Consider the following 22,033-nt stretch of genomic DNA (forward strand, 5'->3'; position numbering starts at 1 on the left):
TATCCACTGAGCCAAACTGGTCCTGGCTCTTTGAATTCTTTGAATATTCTTCTGTCTTCTTCATGGATTCTGATTCAATACACTTTTTTAAAAAAAAATAAATCTTTATTGTTCATATTATTACAAATGTTCCTCATTTTTTCCCCATTCCATTGCTCCCTTCCACCAGGTTCCCATCCTACCCTCTGCCCTTTCCCCATACTTCCATTGTTCTCATCCATAGGTGCACAGTTTATGTTCAATCTCTTCCCGCACCCCCTACTCCCCTTTTCCTCCCGAGAATCATCAGTCCACTCCCCTTCCATACCTCTGATTTTATTATATTCACCAGTTAATATTGTTCATCGTGTTTTTTACCTCCCTTGGTTTTTAGATTCACTTGTTGATAGTTACATATTTGTTGTTCATAATTTTTATCTTTATTTCCTTCCTCTTCCTAAAGAACCCCTTTCAGCAATTCATATAATTCTGGTTTGGTGGTGATGAACTCCTTTAGCTTAAATTTATTTGTGAAGCTCTTTATCTGGCCTTCGATTCTAAGTGATAGCTATGCTGGGTAGAGTATTTTTGGCTGTAGGTTCCTGCTATTCATCACCTTGCATATTTCTTGCCATTCCCGTCTGGCCTGCATGGTTTTTGTTGAGAAATCTGCTGACAATCCTATGGGAGCTCCTTTATAGGTAACTACCTGCTTTTCTCTTGCTGCTTTTAATATTCTCTCTTTGTCTTTTGCTCTTGGAATTTTAATTATGATGTGTCTTGGTGTGTTCCTCTTTGGATTCTTTTTGTTTGGGGTTCTGTGTGCTTCCTGGACTTGTATGTCTATTTCTTTCACCAGCTGGGGGAAGTTTTCTGTCCCTATTTCTTCCAGTATGTTTTCGGTATCTTCCTCTCTGTCATCTTCTGGGATGCCCATAATTCTGATGTTGGTTTGCTTGAAGTTGTCCCAGAGGTTTCTTACACTATCTTCAACTTTCTGGGTTCTCTTGTCTTGCTTCTGTAGAGGAGTGTCCTCTGGCTCTTTGTGTCCCAAATCTTTGACTTGATTCTTACAATCTTCCATTCTGTTTTTGGACTCTGCATAATATTTTTTATTTCAGAGAATGTATTCTTCATTTCTAGTTGATCCTCTATTATTTCTAGTTGATCCCTTTTCATATCTTCATAGGTCTCATTTATTTTACCGGCCTTTTCTAGGAGATTCTTGAAAAACCTTATAAGCGTGGTTTTCAACTCTATATCCATTCGCTTTTTGTCCTCCATTTCTTTTGTTTGTGATCTGTTTCCTTGTCTTGGCATTTTCGCTGCTACCCTGAGTTGGTAGGGTGGGAGGATCAGCTTTGTCTATGCCAGGAGACAGCCTTATTTGACTAGACTTGGAAAACTGCAAGAGCCTCTGTGCTCAGCTTGGATGGGGTGGAGTTTCAGGGTGGAGCCTACAGCCTTGGCTTCTGGTTAGCCCTGCCCTATGAGGTTCCTGAGTCTCAGTGTTCCTCAGTGTCCTTTGATACTTGCTGCAAGCACCTCTGAGTGAAAGGTGCCCTCAAGTTTCGCCCACTACCCGACAGTCTAGTCTCTCCCCCAACGAGCCCGCAACTGGGGTTCAGTGCAGTTGGAAGTGGTGTTGAGCAGTCTGGAGCTTTTATCTCCTTCCCGCTAGGGCAATCTAGCAGCTCAGTCAACAGTCTGTCCTCTGCGTGAAATGTGCGCGACTCGGGGGCTCTGCCTTTCGCTGCTCCCCTGAGCTTCTGCCTTACAGCTCAGATTCCCTCTGTATGAGCCTGGGGCCTGAGGGTCTCACCCAGAACTGGGGTTCAGTGCAGTCGGAACTGGGGTTCAACACAGTCCGGAGCTTTTATCTCCTTCCCGCTAGGGAAAGCCGTCCAGGCACTCAGCCGCTCCTCCTCTCCGGCTCCGTCCTCTCCTTGCGCAACGTGTTTCTGTACCTTGGGATTTTACAGCTCCTCTGATTTTCCTTCTGGTTTTCTCTTTCCTTCTAGTTGTAGAAGTTCTAGTCAGTCGACTTTCCTGTAGTTCTGGATAATGTCCACTTTATATTTTAGTTGTATTTTTTGAAATTATTGTGTGAGGCTGCAGTTAGGTGTTTACCTTTGCCACCATCTTGGTTTCTTTTGATTCTATACACTTTTATTTAAGGCATCCTCCAATGTTCTGTTTCTGACCCTCTTCTGCTATGCATTCTATTTTGTCAATTGCATTCATTCTCATAACTTAAGAATAAATTGTGCAAGCTCCAATTCTCTTCTGAAGTACAGTACTAAATTTATATTTTCTTAATTATCATTTATTAATATCCCAGAAGCATCTCAAAACATATATATATATATATATATATATATATATATATATATATATATATATATATATCACATCACCTCATCAAACTTCAAACTTACCATTTTCCTAGTATTTCTGTAATTTTCTAAGGTCCTTTATTTTTCTAGGCACTTGTTGCTCTTTTATATTCCTAATAATTCCCTATATTTAAGCATGAATTAATGCCTTGTGACTTCTACCTCTGCAATATCCTTTTTTTTTGGTCATATATTACCCTTTCTCCAAGAAAGCCTAGCATTGACTATTACAGCTCAAGCTTTATTTAACTATTATAACTTGCTAATTACTATCACTAACTTCACTTAATCACTCTAATGTCCTACATTACAGCTGGAATTATACCATTTCCCTATTCAAATACATGTTTTGGCCTTCCACTACCAACAAAGCAAGTCAAGCCTGTAAATATGACATATGAAGACTTCTATAGTCTTTTCCCATTTTATTTTTCTACCCTTTTCTATCATTTGTTTAACACCACAAAGATTAAAAACATTTGGTCATAGCCTTTGTGTGATCTGATCACACTTCTTCCCCATACTCCAACCTAACCTCTAAATCTCAGACTTACTAAACCTTAATTAATTAATTCAATAATAATTTGGGTACCAAACAGTATAGTGAACAATTTTTTTTAAAAAGAGTCTTTATTTTAAAATATTTTAAAGAATAGCAAAAGAGATAAATAGATTATTTCAATATAATATAGTAAGTGCTATGAGAGAGAAATGAAGGAATAAAGACACAACAGAAGAAAATCTGCTTGGGCGATCTGAATATGGCTTCATACATTAATAATTGAGCAGAGGCACAAAGTTGGCTTATTTCTGACCTCTGTACTTCAAAATATCTTTATTTCTACCTATATTATAATACTCATTAAAATCAATATTCATTCATCAATTTCCTTATTCAACAATCTTTATTCTCTACTGTGTAATACACAGTAGAGAATAAAGATTCTCTACCAGCCAAAATGCTCCTACTTTTATGAAGATTTTATTCTAGTACTAGTATAGAAACAAGAAATGTAAATAATATAGAATATAAAAATGTCATAAATGTTACAAAAATAAAGTCACATAGAGAGCTAAGAAGCACTGGGGTGGGGGTAAACATTTCATAGGATTTTAAAAAATAATTCTTCTGTTGTGCTTTGAGTTTCTCAAGACCAAAAATTGTGTAGGGAACTTGAGTTTGAATCAGGAAACCTTTAGTCAGTCCTAAAAATTGGAGAGGGGGGGGTGTTGGTGATGACTATCTTACAGTTATTTTAAGGACTAAATTTTCAATATTAATATTTAAACAATGATTATTTTAGACACCCAAGTGTGTTATGGGAAGTGACAACTTGTTTGTACACTGTTGCTCTTTGTATGTTTGAACCAGAATGTGGTCATGCTTTCTCAGGTAACTTGATCTGAGAATTTTTTTTTAATTTCTTTATTGATTAAGGTATCACATATTTGTCCTCATCCCCCCTATTCCGATCCCATAACCCTCCCTATGTATGCCCCCACAACCCTGTTGTCTATAGACACTGGTTAAGCTTATATGCATGCATAAAAGTCCTTTAGTTGATCTACCCTATTTTTCCCCACCCTCCCCTACCTTCCCTCTGAGGTTTTACTGTCTGATTGATGCTTCCCTGTCTCTGGGCCTGTTTTTGTTCATCAGTTTATGTTTTTCATTATTTTCCCTAGATGTGTGAGATCATGTGATACAAGAAATACACTTATAAGAACCAAAAATGAGACAAGCCATAATGGTTATTCTGAGAGGTAAATTAATCAATCTGTAGTGAATTTCTGTCTGGGCCAACAGTACTTTTGAGTCCCAATTTCAATATCAAATAGTTTCTTAAGTGTGCATGTCAGCAATTATATTTCAGTTCTGGATGGTGGACAAATGGTGATTAGGCAGGTCCGACCATCTCTAATTTAGTCCTGGGTAACCTTCAGGGATGCACAGCTGCTGTCTGCTAGTATGGCAAGGCGTCTGCAATGTCTTCCATCTCTGGACTGTTTCTCTTCTGTCTTCATGGCTGGAGTAGTTAGTCCTGTCAATTCCTCTCTGTTGTAGGAATCCACATGGTCTTGGAGTTCTTTTCTGAAAATATACAAACATATTCTCTACCAAAAGTTAATGAAGGGATATTTTCTTTTCTTTTTTTTAAAATATATTTTATTGATTTTGTACAGAGAGGAAGAGAGAGAGATAGAGAGTTAGAAACATCGATGAGAGAGAGTCATCGATCAGCTGCCTCCTGCACACCCCCTACTGGGGGTATGCCCACACCCAAGGTACATGCCCTTGACTGGAATCGAACCTGGGGCCCTTCAGTCCCCAAGCCGACGGCTCTATCCACTGAGCCAAACCGGTTCCGGCTAAAGGGATATTTTCTATAAATTTTACTTAGGATCTTTTTTTCATTTTTTTCCCCAAATGATTTTCCTTTGGCTTGTTTTGATACCATGTGTGTTTTTTATGGGTTTTTTGTTAGCATTACAAATGAAAGTTAATTTTCTAAAGTAAAAATTTTCTAGATGTAATTTACTTACAGGATATTTTTCCGTACAGGATATTTTTGTACTCTACCCCCTTTTTATTTAAATATTAGGAGGATTTTGGAAATTTTATAATGTAGTCTTGATAGCTTTTACATTTTAATTTTTGCACTAAAATATGACTGATATAGGTTCATTACATGTTACACAATTTTACCATGAGATGTATTACCAATAAAAATTTTAGCTAACACTTTAAGAACAGCTTTTAGTCCAGTACAATCAACTTTTCTAGAATATTTGCTTATTTCAATTAGCCACATTAAATTACTCTGAAAACTTGACTACTATTTTACTATCAAATTTAATACTCTAACAATCTTATTTTACTCTGTAGATATTGGTGGAAAGGGTTATTTGCCTTCTTGAGTAGGCCCAAGCATTCCTAATACTAGGCTGGATTTAGATATCTGAGAAAATTTATAAACGAGGATATCAGATTGTAATTTACCATTTAGTTCTGAATAAAATAATTCAAACACATTTTAAAACAATGACAAGGGTATTTTGTTAATGAAGTATTAGCCTGGACAAAAAAAAAAAAAAAAAACTTAGTAAAATAGACAAGTGTTTTCAAATTTTTGCATGCAAATTTAAGCAATCTCAGAGAAAACAAAATGTAATTACATGTTTTAATAAATAATAAAAGTAAAATTGGGCTCAGATTTTTAAATAAATGATAGTGATTTAGCCCGAAGACACCTCATTGAAATATAGAAAGTGGTTTTATCTCCAGGTACCACTCAGGAAATAGCGGTCTATCAAACCTAAGAAACTCTTACTTCCCATAATAGCTTTTGAGTTCAAAGTTGTCATAGGTTTATTGATTTATTTATTTATTACCTTTTGTTGCCTTTGCAGTTATCAATTTTCTAATTGAAGTAAATAAGGTTGTTGAATATATTCAGACATAATCCTAGCTCTGGATTTTCCCACACAGTTCAATACAAAAGTATTTTAAGAAATATCTCAAATAAAAAAATGAAACAATCATATGTAAAGTATCTAAAGAAATTAACTTTACATTATAGGTACTTAAAGGAGGCTTACACCCATCTGTGATTTTTTTAATTTAAATCTTTATCATAATTTTTAAAAAATCCTCATCAAAAGACTTACATAGAGAAAGGAAGGAAGAAGACAGAAACATCAATGTGAGAGAGAAACATTGAATGTCTGCCTTCCATACATGCCCTGACTGGAAATTGAACCAGCACTCCTTTGATGCACAAAATAACACTCAACTAACCAAGCAACTCTGGTCAGCACATCCCTCTATTCAAGGCTAATGAGAGATTTATCCTGTCTCTTCTAAACCCCAGAAAATTCGGATCCATAGGAGACAAACTCTAGGAAAGAGAAAGACAACTGGGAAATAATTTTATCTGGGAAACAAATGTGTATATCCATAACTACCCACAAATGGCAGCAGGCCCCAGCACATAAACCAACCAGAGTGCTTGAAACACTTTCTGAAAGCAAAGCCAGGAGCTTGAGCAAGATCAGATAGGACTCAGGAAGTTGATGTCTAGCAGAACTGAGAGAACTAACTTTTTAAGATAGTTCCTAACATGAGTGAATCACTTTAACGGAATAAAGTCTGAACCACATGGTCCAGGAAACAAGATCCAATGTGACTAGGACAACTTCTACCACCATAGACAGGAATGAACGCAAAATGGATTGAAGACTTATATGTAAGACTTAAAACCAGAAAAGAACAGAAGAAAACACAGGCAATAAAATATCAGACATCACTCTTAGCAATGTTTTCTCCTTCTTCTTCTTCTTTTTTTTTTTTTTTTCCTGATATATCTCCTCAGGCAAGGGAAACAAAAAATAAATAAATAAATAAGTGTGACTATATCAAACTAAAACATGTTTGCACAGCAAAGGAAACCATCAATAAAATAAAAAGACAACCCACTAAGTGGGAAAGCATATTTGCTAATGATACATCTGATAAAGGGTTACTGTCCAAAATGTATAAAGAATTTATAAAATTTAATACAGAGGGGAAAAAAACACACACCCATAACCCCAAATAATCCAAATAAAAATGGGCAAAGGACTTTAATAGACACTTCTCCAAAGAGGACAGATGTATGAAATGATACTCAACATAACTAATCATGAGAGAGGTGCAAATTAAAACCCAAATGAGATATCACCCCATGCCTATTAGAATAGCTATCATCAATAAATCAATAAACAACAAATTAGAAAAGAATGTGGAGAAAAGGGAACCCTCATGCACTGTTTGTAGGAATGCAGATTGGTGCAGTCACTGTGGAAAACAGTATGGAGGTTTCTAAAAAGTTAAAAATGGGACTGCTATTTGACCCAGCGAGTCCACTTCTGGAAATATATTTTTTAAAAATATATTCACCCCTAAGTTCATTGCAGCATTATTTACAATATCCAATATCTGGAAACAGCGCAAGTGGCTATCAGTAGAGAAGTGAATAAAAAAGCTGTGGTACATTTACACAGTGGAGTACTAAGCAGTGTAAAAGAGAAAAAAATCTTATCTTTTGGTCAGCATGGGTGGACATGGAGAATATTATGCTAGGTGAAATAAGCCAGTCAGAGAGAGACAAATATTTTATGATCTCACTTATATGTGGAATCTAATGAACAAAATAAACTAAAATAAAATAGAAATACACTCATAGATACAGAGAAGAGACTGACAGCTGCCAGAGGGAGAGAGATTTGGGAGGCTAGATGAAAAAGGTGAAGGGATTCAGAAAAATCAACAACTCATAGACACAGACAACAGTATGCTAATTACCTGAGGGACAGGGAGTGGGGAAGGTAGAAAAGAGGAAAGGGGGATAAATGGTAATGGAAGGAGACTTGACTTGCGGTAACGAACACATAATACAATATACATATGACATATTATAGAATTTTACACTTGAAATCTATATAATTTTAGTAACTAATGTCACCCCAATAAATCCAATAAAAATTTTTAAAAGAGCAGCAATTATAAACTATTCAGTTTTCTCTTATGGGTGTTTCATAACTGTCAAATTAAATTGACTGTGATAAATTTTATTGAAATTTCTATAGACTTTTTCTCTTACACAAACCTTGGAAAGTCTTCCTAACAGAAGCTACACTGTTTGCATGGCAATATGGGAAATGATTGCTGAGATGTTCCATATGGATTCTTTCAGTTCATGGTCTATCATGAAGGAGCAATTTCTCTTCAACTTTCCCTACTTACATTTTCAACCTTAAATTTCAAATTTCAAGAACAACAACAATTGTGGGTTTTTATGTAGTGTTTTTGTAATAGAAATTGTGCTATGTGTATAGCAACCCCAAAGCATAATAAGATGTAAATATTTTGTGTTTCACAACTAGGTCAATTAACTTGAAAATGGTACTTAGAATGAAAGTTGGCAGAATACTAGTACAATGATAACAAGAGTTTCAAAAGTATAAGATTCTTAACTAGTGAGAGTTGCTGAACTATAATTATGAACTGCAAGTCTGCAAAAAATGATTTAAAGCTCTAGACAGTTTCTCTGGATTAGCATTTTTGACATCTACATTTATTATGGAGAATCTTTGATATCATTTTTGTTAAATGAGATATTTAGTAGCTTTTACATATCATAACTCAGTAAAGATGATATTTGGGTCTGGGCAAATCTTTAACTCAAGTCTCAGTTTTCTCAATATGTTTAATTAGCCACCTAAATTTTTATTTAAATAGCAATGAATTCATCTGCTTAATGTCTTTAAACTGAAATAAACTATTTGACTTTGTTTGGCATATGAAAAGTGGAGGCAACCTTGAATAACAAGCTCCAGTGATTAGTGATATCAGAGTAATAATCTGCTCTGCAATATTCCCTAGCATTGTTGAATCATAAAAGTACTCAATAGGCCAAAAACAAAACAAAAAACAATGGAGAAATTCAATATGAGTTAATAAACATCACCACTAATAACAGGATCTTTTAAAAAAGAGCAATACGTGTCATTTCTGGAAACATGGAGGTAGACTCCAAATAAATAATGAACAACATAAACTGATGAACAAAAATAGATCCAGAGACATAGAAGCATTGAACAGACTGTCTATCCTCAGAGGGAAAGCAGGAAAGGCTGGGAGGGGGGTAAAATATCAACCAAAGAATTTGTAGGCATGAATGTAAGCATAACCAATGGACACAGACAGTAGGGGTGTGAGGGACTATGCTGGGGGGCAGGAGCAGACAGGGAGAGGTAAATGAAGGAAAAAGGGGACATATGTAATACTTTCAACAATAAAGAATTTAAATAAAAAAAGAAGTAAAATAATAATAATACACAAGCAAAAGCCCTCACATGTTGTAAAGGTAGGATAATTTCTTCCCAGTATAAACTTGGTTATAATTTGGTAGATAAAAACTCATAAAGCTTTCATATTCACCTCCCATATGGTTTACCAGTTGTCAAATTTTATAAAGTAAACTAACTGAAAAATGACTGAGAATTTTCAATGTACCAGTATTTTTCTTTTCTCATTAGTAATCATTTGGGTCTCTCCTATTTTCACAGGGCACAATATCATCCAATCAAGAATTGTAGAAGAGATCAAATGTTCCTTCTGCAACCCTTTTATTAGAGGGAGATATTTAGTCCCTATTTGTACTTTTACCCAAACTATCCTCAAGCCCCCATAAACTCACCCAGAAATTTCCCTCTTAAGATTGGCAATAAACCAGTTTCTCACCTAAGAGGTCACAGAATAGGATTGAATAAAATATTTCATTTAGTAATTAGCATATACTATTAAACATTGATAAAACTTTGCAGAGACATTTTGGAATTAATCAGAATAACCCAGAATGATAAAAGGTGAAGTACTCAGTCTGTCAGATTAGGCAATGCCTCAGGAGCTGCATATTTAAATTGCTTTTATGGTCTCAAAGGACAAGTTGTGTGTAGGCATTTAACATTGTTGAGACAGTTTATAGAACAACATGGCTCCTTTTTTTTTTAATTCTTTCAGACATGGGATTAAATGTTTCTGTCCAGTTCATATGTGCACTAGATAACTGTAAACATAATCCAACTGCAAGCTATTCAGCAAACAGTCTTCAGGGTCCCCAGAAACATGCTTCCCAGATGACATGACCTAGTTCAGAGATATGTATTAGAAGCAAGCTTAGTACAATTAATTTTTCCCATTTAGAAGATTTTCACCAGCAAATTATTTTAGTCTTAGAACATGTTTACTGGAAAAATGCAGTTGCATTAGAATAATAGTTTGGGAGAAAATAAAGTCTTTGGGTGAGTCATAAGTGAAGAAAAAAGCCAGTTGAGATTTCAGCTGAAGAAGGTATTATAAAGAATATGGAAATGAATTCTAATTAGACAAAAAGGCTCCAAGACTGCATCCTGTAGTGAAATTAGTATATTCAATAGATAATACATCTCATTAACAATAGGAATCTACTTTTCATTGTACTTTCCTTTGATTTTTCACTTCAAGTTGTAAAACTTAAAATATGTATTAATGACTGAATTAAATAATCTATTTGTTGTGGCTATTTTGAGACCCTTGAATAAGCAAGACATCTAGCCTGAACCTTTGAAAGGATAAATAGATAAAAGGTATGGTGTACTTTTTATGAGAAGAGGGTCAACTTCACAGGAAACACAAAGAATATAAACAAATGAATGTCACCATTATTATTCATGTTAAGTCACAGTATTTTTTAAATGAAGGCATGATGTTGTTCAGATTGAGTCTTTGTATCTGATAGTAATGTAATTCAAACTTGATCAGAAATATTATGACAAGGTTTATCATGGAAATTTCAAGAGCTATATTAGAACTATTGATGAAAAGTAAGGATCTGTAAAGTCACTGTTATTAATAACACATCTATATCACCATGGGAAATCAGGGGTTAAATAATTATTTATTTCATAAAAGAAAAGGAAAGTAGGCTAATATTTTAAGAACATAAATGTAATGTAGTACCTATCCCTGTTAATTGCATGAGTTCTAGTTGTTGCATTATATCCTATACATTTTAAGACTGAACTTTTAAATACAATAAAATAGTTAAGTGTTTACAGTGTACACTTTACCATAAGATAGGTTTTAATTTAACTCAAGGCTGGTTCAAGTTTTGGGGACTTAAAAGTGAAAAAAAAAAGTGTAGTCACTGTTGTTTCATATACCTAATAGGTTTTAGCAAAATTAACATGGAAAAGTATAAGGGAAAAACAGCCGGGTACAACATAAAGTATTTCTTGGATAAGTTGAATGTTGGTTTAATAAGCAGTGTATCCAATTTTCCAGATAATAAAATATTATAGGAATAAGATCCCCAAATCCAGCAATAACTTTCTGGGGAGAGAAATAAAGATAATTTTGGTAGAGAAAAAAATTAGGCAAGCAAATATTTTTCTTTGGTAATTTCTAGTTGTTTTCAATCAATTTTTAAAAAATATATTTTATTGATTTTTATAGAGAGGAAGAGATAGGGATAGAGAGTTAGAAACATTGATGAGAGAGAATCATCGATCAGCTGCCTCCTGCACACCCCCAACTGGGGATGTGCCCGCAAGCAAGGTATATGCCCTTGGCCAGAATCAAACCTGGGATACTTCAGATCAAAGACTGATGCTCTATCCACTGAGACAAACCGGTTTTGGCTTCAAAGTTTGTACTTAATATAAGGCTACTCATTGAAATACAATGATTTAAAATTACATCTTCCATATGCGGGGAGGGGTCAGGTTAGGGGAGGCTGGGGATGGTCAAGGGGAGAAAAAGGAGACATATGTACTACTATTTGTAATTCTTCAAACAATAAAAACAGAGAGAAAAATAAAATTACATCTTCCAATATGGACTAATCTGCTAGTCCTTCAAATGCCTTTTAGATAATGGATTATGTAACTTCTATATATGAGATTAAATGCCTGCTCAGAATCATTCTTACAAACCCTCAGGTTGAGTGAGGTGAAGGTGAAGAGGGGAGGGCTGCATTGGCTAAATGCTGTTTTGACTTTGAGGGCTGTGCTTCAACAATTGAGCAAGAACATTTATTATTCTCACCACCCCCCAAAAAGGGGGGGACAGAACTTACTGTAAGTAGAGATAAACAAAAAGTATTTGCTCCTAATGTATTTTTCTGACAATCAATGCATAAAATAGAAAATATTATTAAACTAAATTATTCTTGTTCATTAAATGAATGAAATACCATTTTCCTAATAAACATCAGGTCAGATAAGGAGCAGAAAATATTATCTACATTGCATAACCTTTTTATTGCTGAAATCTTGTACCTTCATAATTCCTTCTTGTTTTCTGTATTTCCTGGAAAGTTTTCATCCTCACTACCACAGTCCTAATCTATAAAGTATATTGTATAGTATACTATAACCTATAGTTCAGGACTGTAAGCATTAAGAAAACTTTTTAGCAGTAATAAAAAAGTAAAATAAACTTTTCTGATTATAGATATCCTTAAATCATATATTATTAACCATATGTGTGTAGAACTCAAATAAAAATCCTATATAATAAAGAGGTAATATGCAAATTGACCATCACTCCAACACACAAGATGGATGCCCCCATGTGGTCAAAGATCCTGCTCCCATGTGGACACAAGATGGCCAGCAGGGGAGGGCAATTGGGAGAGACCAGATCTGCAAGGGCAGGCAGTTGGGGGTGATCAGGCCAGCAGGGAAGGGCAGTTGAGAAGAACCAGGCCTGCAAGGGAGGGCAGTTGTGGGTGATCAAGCCTGCAGGTGAAGGCAGTTAAAAGTGACCAGGCCAGCAGAGGAAGGAAGTTTTGAGGGACCCAGGCTTACAGGGGAGAACAGTTGGGGGGACAAGGCCTACCGAGGAGGGCAGTTAGGGATGACCAGGCTGGCAGAGGAGCAGTTAGGCATCAATCAGGTTGGCAGGGGTGTGGTGAGGGGATATCAGGCTGGCAGGCAGAAGCAGTTAGGAGCAATCAGGAAGGAAAGCAGGAGAGCAGTTGGGAGTCAGCAGTCCTGGATTGTGAGAGTAATGTCTGACTGAAATTTTGGATCGGGCCTAATTGGACAGTCGGACATCCCTCCACAGGTCCTAGATTGGAGAGGGTGCAGGCTGGACTGATGTACACCACCCCCAGTGCACAAAATTTGTTCACTGGGCCTCTAGTATATGGGTATAGGCCACCATTCTTTTCAGAATCATAGTACCAATACCAATAATAAATAAATTATGCTAAAGCTTTTGTCAACACTGTATATTATATATTTTCTTCTGATAGTTTTTGATGTGCAGTGCAATACCTAGATTTAATTTTCATTTCTTTGATAATTATTGAGGTCAAATATTTTAATATCACATTTTCCCAAAATTTTATTGGAATGTTTTTCTTTTTCTTATTGCTTTAAGAACTTCTTACATATTGATATCATTAACCTTTAGTCATATATGCAAATGTGTTTTCTGCTTCTTTTATAAATTTTATTTCATTTTGACATTCCTTAATTTATATACAGTTAAATCTGTCATTATTTGTATTATGATTTCTGTTATTTAAAACATGCTTATCCTGGTCTGTGTTGCTTAGTGGTTGACCATTGACTATGAACCAGCAGGTGATGGTTCTATTCCTGGTCAGGGCACTTCCCCGGGGTTATGGGCTCAATCTCCAAAGGGGGCGTGCAGAAGGCAGCTGATCAATTATTCTCTCTCATCATTGATGTCTCTATCTCTCTCTCTCTCTCCCTTCCTCTCTGAAAGCAATAAAAATATATTTAAAAAAAAAACATACTTAGAAAGGCTTTTCCCATGACAGAGAGTATTTTACAAATGTTGACCTATATTTTCCTATTTTATAATTTCAACTGTTGTTTTGAAATATTTGGTACATCTGCAATAATTTACATAAAGTGTAATATAGAGATCTGTGGCAGTGATAATAATGATTATCAAACACTTCAACTACTCTCCATCATTTCTCAGATCCTTTATTGTTAGAAGGATCACATGACTAGTACTTGTGGGCTATTGGAAAGAATAAAAGGATCAACTCACAACATTATAGCTGTCTCTTCTCCTTTTGAAGTGTCTGGAGGTCACATGCTCCAGAGAGCACAGCTATAAGATATTGGTACCTCTGTCAACAGGGGTTCCTACATGACAATGTGGTATTGACACCAAACTGTCAATCACCATCTGACATGTAATTTAAGTGGGAAATAATCCTAAATTTTGATAAGCTACTAAGATTTCAGGGTTGGTTTGTTACTGGGGCATGATATGGCTTATTGTTCTCAAACTTAAATATGCATCAGAATCTCTTAGTGTATTAAAATACAGATTGCAGGAATCCACCCAAGAGTTTGTGATTCTGAGTATCTGGGGTCGGGCCTGCAAATTTGAATTTGCTAAGTGATACTGATGTTCCAGAACCAGTGTTCTATTTCACCAATATAAGTTAATTTTATTTTAATTTGCTCCAAAAATATACATTTATTTATTTCAAAGCAGTAGCTTTTAAAATACTCTCTTATCATAAACTAACTTATGCATCATTTTATTGTATTTCTTACAATGGCATTAACTTATTTAAACACTAGTAGCTAATTTTTAATTATTATGGTAATTACCCCTTATTCATAAAAGATATGCTCCAATATCCCCAGTGGATGCTTGAAACCATCAATAGCGCCGAACCCTTTATGCTTAGTTTTTCTTATGATAAATTTTAATTTTAAATTAGGCATAATAAGAAATTAGTAATAATAAATCAAAATAACTATAATAATAAATTATAATAAAAAGTTATATGAACGTAGTTACTCATTGCTGAAACCTTTGTATAAGCTCAATGCTTTCTGGTGCAACACTTTGTTGTCAATCAGAACATGTTTACTATTCATGTTTTCTGCCCACAAATTTTGTGCCTTTTCCATCTTAACTGCATACTTATCTTGCACTGCAGCCATAACTTTTGCAGTTTGATGTATGACAATGAAACCAATATGAATTTCTTTCTCCTTCTTCAAAATATCATGGATAAATTTGTTTTTCTTTAGGTCTTAGCAACCTCAGCATATGATTTTTTTTTCTTTTCTTATAAAGTCAAAAACGCTTATCTTTTTTACTGAAGGAAACACTGTAAGGCTTTTCTTTGGTCTATCCAAATTTCCAGAATCATTACTTTGGGGGCATTATTAAGATAAAAGTTACTTGAACACAAGCATTGTGATACCATGATAATATATATAATAACTGAGACAGCTACTAAGTGATTGTTAGGTAGCACCTATATAATGTGGATATGGTGAACAAAGAAATTATTCTTGTCTTGGTCAAGATGTAGCAGGACACTATGAGACTTTATCACACTCTTAGAATGGCCTGCAATTAAAACTTCTAAATTGTTTACTTCTGGAATTTTCAATTTAACATTATCAGACCATGATTGGCCATGGGTAACTGAAACAACAAAAACGAAAACACAGATAATAATGGTATACTTATAACTACATATTTTAAAATATGTTTTATTGATTTCAGAAAGGAGAGGAAGGGGAGAGATAGAAACATCAATGTTGAGAGAGAATCATTGCTCAGCCCCCTCCTGCATGCCCCCCACTGAGAACCCAGCCCACAATCTGAAATTCTACCACTTGAACACTTTGGATGTTAAATTCCCTAGCCCAAGCTAGTAAAATCTCATGATTGGAAATATCTAATACTATTGCTAGTAATCATATTTAGTATCAAAAGAAGAATTTTAAACTTTTGGAATCCTGAGCTAGGTGGGAGGGAGTACATCTACTAAATTTTGAATTCAATATACTCATCTGTTTCATTGTTTCATCCTGCAAAACTGTGTAAAGAGGTCAGCAGTTGAATTTAGACCGCTTCAAATTAATTTAAAATAAGTGAGGGGACTGAAGTGTTTGCTGGAAAATCAGTTCTTTCCTCCTCTTCTTTTAGACCCACTTATTATTAGGTAAACACAAGGGGGAACTAATGCATTTCCTAATTATACTGAATAATGGAGCAAAAGAATCAGTAAACAATTAAATTCCTGGCTACTGTGAGATGGCTTGTTTGTGAAGACTCTTGCAAAACTTAGTGCCCATATTATTTATGGTAATACTAATTGCTGTAACAAAACAAAACAAAACCTGAAAGTTTCAAAATCTTAACAAAATAAAATCTTGTTTCTCATTAGTGTAACAGTAAAATTCAGTTGTTTCTGATCAGTGATTCAGAGATCTATTCAGCCAGCAGCAGGTAATAATATGCAAATTTTCAGCCCTGCTGAATATCAAAGTCCATCAGTCTTCTGAAGGACTTCTTGCATAATTATGACCTGCTGGTCTTAGCCTCCAGCAGCAGATGGGGGAATTAAGTGCAGCAAAAGCACACCAATTTCATCAAAGTGAACTATCCACAAAGTAATCTAAATCATCTTTGCCTATATTTCAATAGAGAAAACTGGTCACATGGTCATAACAGAATGCAAAGTTTATGATAGGAAGATGTCATAATTGGCAGGACAGGTATCTTTGGGTGACAACTCCACACTATGGAAATGATTGAGCATAGATTTTTAGCAAAAATTTAGCTATTTCTGTCAATTTCTGATGAAATGTCTATTTGGGGTAGGGTATTAGGGTTAAGAACCCCACATACACATACATACACAGTAACTTCTCTCCCATGCCATATTGTAATATTCATTATCTGGAATTCATAGTTTGATATTTTATTATCCTGATTTGAACACTAATTGTTTCATGTGCAGATTTCTAATCTTCCTAAACAGATTATAAATTAACTGAGGACAGATAATATGTAGCACAGGCTAGGCACCAAATATTACTAAATTCAATTGACTGTGGTTGCACTTCTGCAAACTCTAAGAGCTTTTCATAATCCTCCACATTAAATTAAGCTCCTCAGCCCTTGCTGTTATTTTCCCAACCACCCTCATAGTGTTATTCATTTGCATCTTCCCTCATACTGTCTAAATCAACTTAACTTTTGAGAATTATTGAAAAGCTAAATGTTTTTAAAAGGCAGAAAGTTAAGCAAAAATTTTATATGCTTTTATTTGAGGTCTGGACTATTATTTATCCCAAATTTATGTGGATAGAAGGATATAGATAGATAATTTATGGCTGAAAATAAAGCTAGTTATCTTGGAAAATACTTGAACAATAGTAAGTAGGCACAGAAAATGATGCTCATTGATTCCTAAGTGCCCACCTTCAAAGCAGATATGGAGACATCATTTGTATTTGCCTTAGCCACTCACTTCCTAAGTAGTCCTCCAATCCAGAAATACTATATGTCCAGTTAGCCCAGATAGTCTTAGTTTAGGTTTGTTGTAGTAGCATAATTATTGATATAGCCCTTTAACTTTTAAAAAGTATCCCACTTTAAAGGATAAGATATATGCTATCTTAACTAAATCCCTCAATTCCTTTTCCTGTCCCTGATCATGGGTGGATCATACCATCTTGGCAGTGGCTAAAGCTTTTCTGAACGTTTTCAATTTGCCTATTAGTATTATTTCACACTGATGCTTTACTAGATGACATTTTCTGGGGCTACATTATTCACCATTGCCAAAGTAGCTAACTAAATATGAACAGTTCTACTGCTGATGGATATCCTCAACACATTAGAGTTACTGCTCCAGTCACTAGCTACACTGTCTCCAATTTGTGTCATTAATCCCATCACAGTGGATCTTGTTGAGAAAGGCATCTCTCCAACAAGTTAACTACAATAAAATACCCTAAAATAGCATACACTTATAATTTCCATTTCTTGAAGAGAACTAGGTCAAAGATTATTTAAATGAACCACTTGTCATATGCAAAAAGAGCATCTCTTTCCCAACCACAGTCCCATCACTAAAAATTAGATGTTTTGCCAAAACCAGTTCCGCTCAGGGGCCTGCGAACTGAAAGGTCCCAGGTTTGATTCCAGTCAAAGGCACGTACATTGGTTGTGGGCACATCCCCGGTGGGGGTGTGTGCAGGAGGCAGCTGATCGATGCTTCTCTCTCATTGATGTTTCTAGCTCTCTGTTCCTCTCCTTTCCTCTCTGTAAAAAAATCAATAAAATATATTTAAAAATTTTAAAAATATAAAAATTAGATGTTTTCAGATAGCAATCCTAAAAATTGGGGTTGGCATTTTTTTTTCCTATTTTGTCATAATTGTAAATCCTAATGTTCTAATGGATGTAATTTTTAGTGCTCAAAATCTGCTCCAACATTTTCCTCAGCAGGTAGGAGATACATAACCAAATAGTACCCTTTGATTGTTTCTTTTGGTATCTCACTGTCTATTAAATTAGAATAAAAATTTGATTCCCATTTGAAAGCAATGTCCTTTTAGACTAATTGATATCATGCTGCTTTATAAAAAAAAAACTTCAGATTTTTAAAAATTAGATTACTTTTATAATTGAGATCTCTTTGAGTACTTACTATCCTCTATTTCCCTTGTTCTATTATTAATTGTTATTTTTGTTATTTTGTTTCATTTTTTGTGTTTATTTTGTAATATGATGTTAAATTGAAGTATTTAAGTCTGAATTTGGGATATAGAACCAACAGGTATTAGAAACCAACAGGTGGAAGTCCACCATGTGGAATTTACAAAAGTGGCTGAATACTGGTTTAAAAATCCTACTCAAATACTCCATTTTCAACTTATCTTATATGATAAAGAGGTGCTATGCAAATTGATTGCCACATCCTTACACAAGATGACCACCCTCATGTGGTTACAAGATGGCCACGCCCATGTCATTGCAAGATGGCCACCACAAGATGTCCAGCAAGGGAGGACAGTTGGGGGCGAACAGGTCAACAAGGGAGGGTAGTTGGTAGTGACCAGGCCTGCAGGTGAGGGCAGTTGGAGGCAACCAGGCTTGCAGGGGAGGACAGTTAGGGATGATCAGGCCAGCAGGGGAGTGGTAGGGGATGATTAGGTGGGCAGGGAAATGGGTAGGGGGTGAGCAGGCTGGCAGGCAGAAGAGGTTAGGGGCAATCAGGCAGGCAGGCAGGCGAGTGGTTGGAAGCCAGCAGTCCTGGATTGTGAGAGGATGTCTGACTGCCAGTTTAGGCCCAATCCCTGTGGGGTCCCAGATTGGAGAAGGTGCAGGCTAGGCTGAGGGACCCCCCACTCCCAGTGCATTAATTTCGTGCACCAGCCCTCTAGTAAAAGATATTAGGGAATTTTATAAAAGAGTGGGCATTTAGGAGAGAAGTTTTGGAAAGAGTTGTTGGGATGCTATGAGTAGTATCTTTTCAAAATGTGAGTAGTGAGGGATGCTTGCCTCCTATCACAGGTTGAAGGAAAGGATATTCTGTAGAATCATATGGAGAGTTTAAAATATGTTCCCTGGAGCCTGACTGAATGATGTATGTCTCTGATTATTAATGTATGGCTCATACCACGAAGACAATCTAAAGGGCAAGACTTGTTAGCTATTTGCTCTTAAAGCAGAGCAAAGATAAGTTGCTGTATTTGAACAATGTCACTACTCCCCAAGTATGTTGGGGCAAAGAATACATGAGTGTATCTTATGGAACAAATTAGGCCACACATACAAAGATCTAGCATGGGATTCCTTTGAACTTGGCTAAGAGAGGCCATGGGAGAGATGTCCCCAATCAGTATTCAATGGTCAAATTCCTATGTGATAAAGAAACAAGCAGAAGAGAGACATTAACAAATATTAGGAGAACTATAAGTAGTGTATTTCCAGTGATGAAGTGGTCTCTTAAGTTAATAAAGCAATCCATGAAAGAAATGATCAAGCTTAAATAGCTACCAACTCCAGGAGTGTCTGTTCCTTCTCATGGTAGTATAATAAATTCACTCTTTCCCTTGCCATTTTCTCCTCTCCTTTGGCTGTTATCTTATCATGAAAAAATTAAAGGTTAACAAGATGGAACAAGAGCAAAATACAAGGTGGAGAAAACATGTCCTCTTTGCTATTCAAGTTAGTGAGACTGGCAGTAGGCCTGAGCTGGGAAAAGAGCACAACTTTGAATAAAGTTTATAGTTGTATTTTTACATTGCTAGATTGTGAGAGGGATGTCTGACTGCCAGTAAAGGAAAATATATTAATTATAAAATGAGACTTTTATTACTAAAAAGATATGGAATTTTGCTGAATTTTTATTCAAGGAGAAGGGAAGAACTCACCTCACAGAATAACTTTGAAGAAGTCTTGGGAAATTAAAACAAAGCTGTTTTCTGTTTATATTCCACAGGCATGGTTGATATATGTATCAGTTACTACTTTGAATCTTATTCTTGAATTAAAAAGAAAAATTTACCTAAATTTAAACACTTCTAACAGATACTATATGTAGCTGTCTTTTGATTTTATTCTCTATCAATTTTCCAGTTGGATAAATAATTTTTTTTTTCAGGAACTGAAGTGACTTTGAAATAAGAAACGTGATTTATACCCTGTTCCATCACTTGCTGTGTGACCTTGGGTAGTTGGTTCCATTGTTTTGTCTAAAACTAAGATGCTATTACTTAATTTACAGGATCACAATGATGAAGACAGGTGACAAATATAGCAGGGTGCATGAGATACATGTAGTATTATATACTGAACATGGGTTGCTTGCATAATTTCAGAACCAATTTCTAGTGCCTAATGTTTGTTTGTTTTTTTTCATTTGTTATGTTCTACTAGACTGAGAGATTGTTTATTTTCCCCACAAACTCAAAGACTCATTATATGGAATAACTTTTTTAACCACTACGCCAGCATATATTGCTAACAGATACCCTACTCTGTCTATAACCAGCCTATATCTGTTATAGCAATAACATCTGTAACAAATTTTAAAAGTTCAGTGAGTTGATAATTTATCTTTTTCTGAAACAACTGATAATGGGTATTCAGGGGGGAAATATCCATTTGGGTATTTAGAAAGCCAGTCGGCTCTCATCTGTCATCCTGACCTTTGAATCCTTCACCTTTAGCTATAAGATAGAAAAATCATAGTGGAGAAGAATGCCTACTTGACCATTTCTGTCTCAAAGTTACAGACTTTGATTTATATTCTCTTCACAATAAAGATGGCTACACATAGATATGAGGAGAACAAATGTAATTTCTAAACAGCTGTTTCCCAAATACAACTGTATACTATGGAAAGTGCATGCAAGTGTTCAGGAAATAGCTAGTTGCTGACCTATAGTGCTTTACTTTAGGGAATTATAAACACCAGCATTAACTTTTCACTCTTGAGTCCCTCCCTACTTATTAAAGAGCCATCATGGGAATTGTGCTTTCTAACAAGATTTAGAATGTAAGCTACCAATGGAGAATAAATAAATATAGTGGGGAGAAGACTCAAAGAGGAGGCCCCATGTAGTAGAAAGATTTGCAACCAGTTTTATGGTTAGTACAGAATTTAAAATTCTGAACTGAAGATTAGATAAAGGGCAAAAAAATGCTCCTTCTGTTTTCTTTCAGACTAGCAAATTTGTTCTATTCCTAACAACTTAGCATATGTTGGCCAACAATTGTGTTTCTACATTCAGTTCCAAAACCCTATTAGTGGACATTTTCCACATATTTTTGGCAACCGATTTATTATTGTTGCCAACTCCCAATGATGTTGTGAGTTTTTGTGTTTGTGTGTCTCAAAAGAATTTAGTGGGAAGTTGGGAAGGCTGTATTTGGCAAAATTATCCAGATACAATTTCATATAAATAAAATATCTATATTAAAGGACTTTATAATTTGACCCTAACTGATATAACTTTATTTCCTGGTATTTACTTTGCTCTCTAGTCAGATATTTACTCACTGTTCTATAGATAAGCCAAATTCATTTCTATCTATGTGCTTTTACACCAATTATTGTCCCTTGGCTTAAAATGACATATTATATCTCTTTCACTACCCAAATATTATTCATTCTTCAAGCCCAACTCAACCATCATTTCTTACATGAAATTATCTTCTATCACTCAAACTCTATTGACATGTTTTCTTTGAATTTTACAGTAGTTATTGTTTACAGGATTTAGCATTGTAATATGTAATGCTTGCTATATAGTCT

This window comes from Pipistrellus hanaki (genome assembly GCF_964339955.1).
Source record: "Pipistrellus hanaki genome assembly, chromosome: X".
Classification (NCBI taxonomy): Eukaryota; Metazoa; Chordata; class Mammalia; order Chiroptera; family Vespertilionidae; genus Pipistrellus; species Pipistrellus hanaki.